Raw genomic sequence first — 7,386 nt, forward strand, 5'->3', positions numbered from 1 at the left:
TGCAAATCTAAACCACTCTGAGACAGTTAAATGGTACAGTAAATAGAATGCTAGGCCTAGAGTTAGGAAGATCTGAGTTCAAATTCAGCTTCAGACACTTACTAGCCACATAACCCTGAAGTCACTTAATCTCTGTTTGCCTCTGTTTACTCTGTTGTAAAATGGAGACAATAGCACCTATCTTTGTATTGCAGATCAAATGAGATAATAATTGTAAAGGGCCTAGCATAGTTCCTGGTACACAGTAGGTGCTTTATAAATGTTTATTCCTTTCTCCCTTTTGCCTCATACTTTGCAAATTGGTCAAGTTGATAAAAAAAGGGAATAGTCAGTGTTAGAGGGGCTATGTGAAGTTAGGCACACTAATGTACTGTTGCCAGACTTGGAAATTCATCCAATATTACTCGATATCAGTGTGAGATTATGCAAGAAAATTACACAAGAAAAGAAAACCAGACCTGCACAAGTTGGCAGCAAGTAGGGGCAAAAATTAAAACAGGCTGAACTTTGGGCCTCAAATAGGTTAGACCAGAGACTGACTGACTATGGTTGGTTGCCACGGGTCATGTGACAAATAGGACCATTTGTAGCGGTGACCCTAAGTTTTAGCAGGCCACCCAAAATCCTTTGGCGGACCACAAGCAACCTGTGGGCCTTATGTTGTTCAGGCCTCAGCTAAGTCATCCATATTCTTTCACCCAGAGAGCCTATTACTGGGCGTATGCCTCCAGGAAATCAAAGACAAACCAAGGCCCCAAATATTCTTTTGTCCTTGTTTAATTGTTCAGCTATGTCCCACTCTTCATGACCCCATGGACCAAAGGGCTCTTGGCCCTTCTTTTAGCATTTTACTACTGGCCATTGGGTTCTCTTGGCATAGATACTAGAGTGGTTTGCCAGCTGCCTCTCCAGGGGATCACTTTTTGTCAGAGCTCTGCACTCTGACCTGTATGTCTTGGGTAACTCTGCACAATGTAGCTCATAGTTCCATTGAGTTACACAAGCCCCTCTGCCACAACCCAGAAGGGGAAAATATTCATAGCAGCGCTCTTTGTAGTAGCAAAAAACTGGAAATTAAGTTTAGGCACCTACCAGTTGGAGAATTACTGAAAAAAATATCAATAAAAAGAAATAAAACACTGAGTAACATCCCCCCAAAAAACAAAAACAAAGGGGGGTAGAGGGGATGGGGGGGAACCTTCAGAGAAACCCAGGGAAGAGATAAGCATACCTCCTTATAGGAATCAATCTGCAAGTACATAGAGCCTCTATGCTAGGCACAATGCTGAGGACAGAAAGACAAAAACAAGAAAACAAACAATACCTGCCCTCAAGGAGCTTACTTACAGTCAGGGGAAACAATATATTCACATGTGAAGTAGGTAGCAGGTGGATGGAGTGTTGTACTGAGAGTCAGGAAATGAGTTCATATTCTGCCTTAGTACTTTCCTAGATGACCTGTAATTGTGTAAGCAACTTAACACTCCCCCCCTCCCCCCGCCCCAGCCTCAGCCTCAATTTTCTTATCTGTTAAATGTGGATAATGGTACCTTCTTTCTAGGGTTGTTGAAGTTATTGAGGACCAAATGAGATAACATAGGCGCAAAGTGCCTTAAAGCACTATATAGGTGATAGCTATTAGTATTATAAGTAATTATGTAAGTATATAACATATATGTTTATATAAGTATAAATTATATAAGTAAATACAAAACAAAGTAAATATGAGGTAATAGGCACTGAATTATTAGGGCAGAATGCTTTATACATAATTTTCTCATGCAGTTACCATATTGATGTTTTTGCTTAATTGAGAGTTTGGTTGAGAGTAGGGAAAGAAGGCCTTTCCACTACCCCTAGAAATGATTATGAAGTAAAGACAAAAGACATCGATAAAACATCAAAAGTTTACAAAAAGAAATAAAATTAAGGCAAAGACCCCCAATAAAATTATTATTTAGGCATTTTGTAATTTCTAAAAGAGTTAGAGTAAAACTTGTTAGGTATTTTTTTGCCCCCCGGCAGATAGAACAGAACTGTGACAGGCATTGTAGAGATAAGCACGCTTTATGTACCTCCAAGAATAGCAGCTGGTTTAATCATAGATAGGTCAGGGAAAACGACTGTGCCACAAAAGAATCAATGGAGCATGAACCACAGGCAAAGAAAAACAATACTAATTAACTCTTCCCCCTTCTCCCTAGAGCCCTGCAGAATGTATTCATTTCATTTATTTGATGCGGGCTATTTCCTGATTTTGTGTCATTCTTGCATAGATTCCATATATGATAAGTCTCTATGTGATGTCATTCTATACATGGTATTTGCGTATGGCTTCTAAGTACATGATGTCCTTGTGACTCCGTATATGACTAGCTGAAAAACTGGGAAGAAAAAAGAACACGCATTTTAAAAAGTTTTGTGTTATATTTGTTATGTTTCAAGTGCTAGACTAGTAGCAGGGAAAGTAATGGAGATTTTTGATAAGCAAGAAACCAAAAAGATTAGAGAAATGGTAAACAAAACTAAAAACTGCTTCTTTACAAGGACTGATGAAGCCGGTAAACCTTTAGCAACCTAACTAAAAAGAAGAGGGCAGAAATCAGATAGACAAAATAGCTAATGAACAAGGTGAAATCACAACAAAATCAGAACGAAGAAGAGTGATGGAAACACGCTAGGCACAGTTATATGCTAACAAAACTGAGAACACAAAAGAACTAGAGAATATCTTCAAAAATATCAAATATCCAGATTCACAGTCAATAGAGCTCTTACATAATTCAGAAAAAGAAATAGAACTACCAAAGAAAAAAAAAACTTCCTGATCCAGATGAATTCATAAGAGAATTCTATTCAACTTTTTTTTTTTTTAAAGCAATCGGGGTTAAGTAACTTGCTCAAGGTTACACGGCCAGTTATTTCTGGGTGTGATGCTAAGTATATGAGCCTGGATTCGATCCCCAGGTCATCCCACCACTGGGGCTGGTGCTGTTACTCGCTGAGCCACCTGGCCACCCCTCTATTCAACTTTTAAAGAACGGTTAGTACAATATTACACAAATTGATATTAAAAATTGAGAAAGTGCTCTACCAAACTTCTATTCTGAGATAAATATAGTCCCAGTACCTAAACAAGGGAAGAAGACCAAGAGGAGAACTATACCCACATCATTAATTAATATTTAAATAAAATCCTTTCAAATAGACTACAACAATTCATTCAAGGACTTACTCAGTATAATCAAGTTGGATTTATATTAGGAATGCAAGGATGATTCAGTATTAGGAAAACAAGTATCATAAGCATGTTAAAAACAAAAAAAATCCCAAACCACGGGATTATCCAGTTCAATAGAAAGAGAAAAAGTCTTTGATAAAATATAACATTCACTTATGCTAAAAACCCTACAAATATAAACACAAGGGGATCTTTTTAATTTTATTTTATTTTGCTTTTTGGAGGGGGAAGGCAGAGCAATTGGGGTTAAGTGACTTGCCCAAGGTCACACGACTAATAAATGTTAAGTGTCTGAGGCCAAATTTGAACATAGATCCTCCTGACTGCAGGGCCGGTACTTTATTCACTGCACCGCCTGGCCGCTCCAGGGGACCTTTTTTAATATCATAAGAAGTTTCTTACTAAAACTAAAAACAAACATCATATGTAATGGGGATATACTAGAGTTTTCCTACTAAGTACAGGAGTAAAGATGCCCACTTTCTCCATTATTATGAGACAAAATTCTGGAAATGTTAGCAATAGCAATAAGATGAGAGAAAAAAAGTTAAAGAAGCAGAGATAAAACCATCCCTATTTGTTCATGATCTGATGTTTTACTTAGAAAGTCCTAGAACATCAGCAAAGATACTAATTGAGATAATAGCTTCAGCTAAATTTTGGGTTACAAAATCCACATAATTTCTATGTAATTATAATAATAATAAAAAGAAAATCCTAGAGGCAGTAATAGAAAGGAAGATAACATTTAAAATAACTAAAACATGCATAAAATATTTGTTAGGGGGGCCAATCTACTAAAGCACATAAAGTATTTTTATAGATTCAGTGTTGAAATATGGTCAGGTAGGTGGCATGGTGGATAGAGCATTGGACCTGGAGTCAGGAAGACTCATTTTCTTGAGTTCAAATCTGTCCTCAGACGCTCACAGCTGTATGAGCCTGGGTAAGGAACTTAATCCTGTTTGCCTCAGTTTCCTCATCTGTAAAATGAGCTGGAGAAGGAAATGGCAAACCACTCCAGTATCTCTGCCAAGAAAAGCCCAAATGGGGTCACAAAGGGTTGGGCATGACTGAAAATGGCTGAACAACAACAAAATTGCAAAGGGCTCCTTAAAGAAACAAAAAACAATTTAAATAGGTGGAGGAGTACTCAGTGCTTATGGCTGGGCTGTGCCAATATAATACAACTGACAACACTACCAAAGTTAACTTACATTTTTTTTTTAAGCAATCGGGGTTAAGTAACTTGCTCAAGGTTACACGGCCAGTTATTTCTGGGTGTGGTGCTGAGTATCCGAGCCCGGATTCGATCTCCAGGTCATCCTGACACTGGAGCTGGTGCTCTTACCCGCCGTGCTACCTGGCCGCCCCTAACTTACAGTTTTAAAGCTATGCCAATCAAACCATTGAAGAGATACTTTACAGAACCCTATAAAATAACAACGACATTCATTTGGTTGAAATGAAAAAAATCTAGACTATCAAGAGAAATAATGAAAAAAGTAGCACTGAAGGAATAATAGTACTTCTAGACCTTATTTCATATTATAATGTAACAGTCATCAAAACCATTTGGTATTGGTTAAAAAAATTGAGAAGGAAGTCAATGGAACAGGGAGAATTAGAGACAATGGAACTCAGTAACTCAGTGTTTGATAAACTGGAAAAGGCAAATTACATAGGAAAGACTCTCTATTTTTAAAAAACCACTAGGAAAATAGGAAAACATTTCTGACAGAAACTAAGCTTAGACCACCATCTTGTGGTATATCCTACAATACATTCAAGATGGATTTGTGATTCTAGTATTAAAGATCATAACATTAAAAATTAGAAGAGAAGCTCATTGCATATACCTTTTTAAAAAACTTATTTTGTCTTCAATTCATAGAAAAAAACAAGCATTTCCATGACATGGTATAATAAAAAAAGATGATTGCACATGAAACTGCAAATCTGCCATGTACAACTTGCTATTCCCTCCAAACACACAACAAAGTTATCATGTAAAGTTCTTTTTTTTTTTTTTGCTTTTTTTTCTTCCCCCCTTCCTCTCCTCCCCACCCTAGAGAAGGCTACCATTACACACACACATATATATGTAAATTTATTCAATTCATATTTCTATTTATCACTTATCTCTCTAGATACAGTTGGCATCTTTCTTCATATGTCCTTTATTTTTAATTTGTATATTCATAATAGTCAAAATGACTTAGTTGCTCAGCCAGTCTTAAAACAATATTGCTATTATTGTATATGATATTCTCTGAGTAGGAGATACATTCTTAACCAAAGGATGAAAGCAATTACAAATAGATGTAGTGCAGGAGAATTTGGATGAAGAACAGTGTAGTCACTCAGGGACAACAGTTCATAAAACTTTATTACTACTCATAAGAGGAGGAGAGCCCATATCAACAGGAAATAGTAGTCTTATGTTGCTTTCATTGTCCCTAGCCAACAGCAGCATGTGATGGGGTGGGTGGGGTGGTTTCTGAATGTGAAATGGAAATGGCTTTTACACTTTAGTTGGAGGCCCGGGACGCATCAGGGTCCAAATTGATAGAGAGTTTTAGGCAAAGAGTAACCTGATACAAATAAGAGACTGGTTGTCATCTAAAGGGGAAGATGGTATATAGTTAGTACTAGTGAAATGAAGTTTTCTAAATTGTCTAATAAGGAGTGAGGAATGAGGGGCCAATCCGACAAGAATATGGTTTGGGGGTGTGCTAATGTCTACGTTTAAGTTTATTTGCCTTGACATAATGCATCCTGGGGGCCTGGGATCATACCAGTAAAACCAGTTTTTATTGCTTCACAGCAGATAACTGATTACATGAAGCTGAAAAGCTTCTGTACTAACAAAATAAAATGTGCCTAGGATAAGAAGGGGAACAGTTGAATGGGGGAAACAAGTTTCTAGAAAATTTCTCAGGGCTTGTTATCCAAGACACACACACACATGTATATGTGTGTATGCATGTGTATATGTATATATGTATATGTATATATACACATCTATACATATATAGTATCCCAAAAGTCTCAGTGCAGTTTCATCTTTAAGGCTTAAAAAGACTTTAAAAGGCTGCACTAAAGACTTTCGAGACACTCCATATGTAAGACCAAAAACAATTGATAAGTGGTCAAATGATATGACCAAAATATTCTCAAAAGAAGAATTGCAAATTAGTAACAACTGTATGAAGAAAGCAGGGCAGCAGTGGATAGATAGACTGCTAGGCCTGAAGTAAGGAAGACTCATCTTCCTGAGTTTCAAACTTGGTTTTAGACATTTACTAGCTGTGTGACCTTGGGCAAGTCACTTAACCCTGTTTGCCTCAGTTCTTCATCTGCAACATGAGCTGGAGAAGAACATGGCAAACCCTTTCAGTACCTTTGCAAAGAAAACCCCACATGGGGTCACAAAGAGTCAGACACGATTGAAAGACTGAACAACAATAACAATAATGAAAAATGCTCCAAATCCCTAATAATAAGAGAAATGCAAATCAAAATAAACCTGAGTTTTTGCCCCATACCTGGCAAATTGCTAAATCTGACAAAAGTTAGAAAAGTATTAGAGGGATAGTGGAGAGAGGCACACTAGTACATTGTTGGTGAAGTTATGAAATGGGAGAAATATTTTGGAAAGCAATTTGGAATTTTGCAAATAAAGTGACTAAACTATCCATACCCTTTGACCCAGAGATTCCATTGCTAAGGTTATACCACAAGGAGGTAATTGATAAGAAAGTCCAAAATATATACCATAAATACTATATATATGTGTGTGTGTATGTATATATGGTATGTATATATGTATACATACACAATTACTTATATACATATTATATGTGTATATATGTATATGTGTATATGTGTATACACACACACACACCATATACACCAAAATATTTATAGCAGCACTTTTTGTGATAGCCAAGAATTGGAAGCAAAGTGAATGTCCATCATTTGGGGAATGGCTAAATAAATTGTGGTGAATGAATGCAATAGAATATTAAAATGCTGTAAGAAATGATGTATGTGTTGAATACAGAGAAGTAGAGCCAAGAAAACAATTTACACAATGACTAAAATAATATAAATGGAAAAGACAACCACAAAATAATCAAAAG

This window comes from Petaurus breviceps, unplaced genomic scaffold (genome assembly GCF_028583685.1).
Source record: "Petaurus breviceps papuanus isolate PSGF00001 unplaced genomic scaffold, PetGlider_PUasm1.0 81, whole genome shotgun sequence".
Taxonomy (NCBI): Eukaryota; Metazoa; Chordata; class Mammalia; order Diprotodontia; family Petauridae; genus Petaurus; species Petaurus breviceps.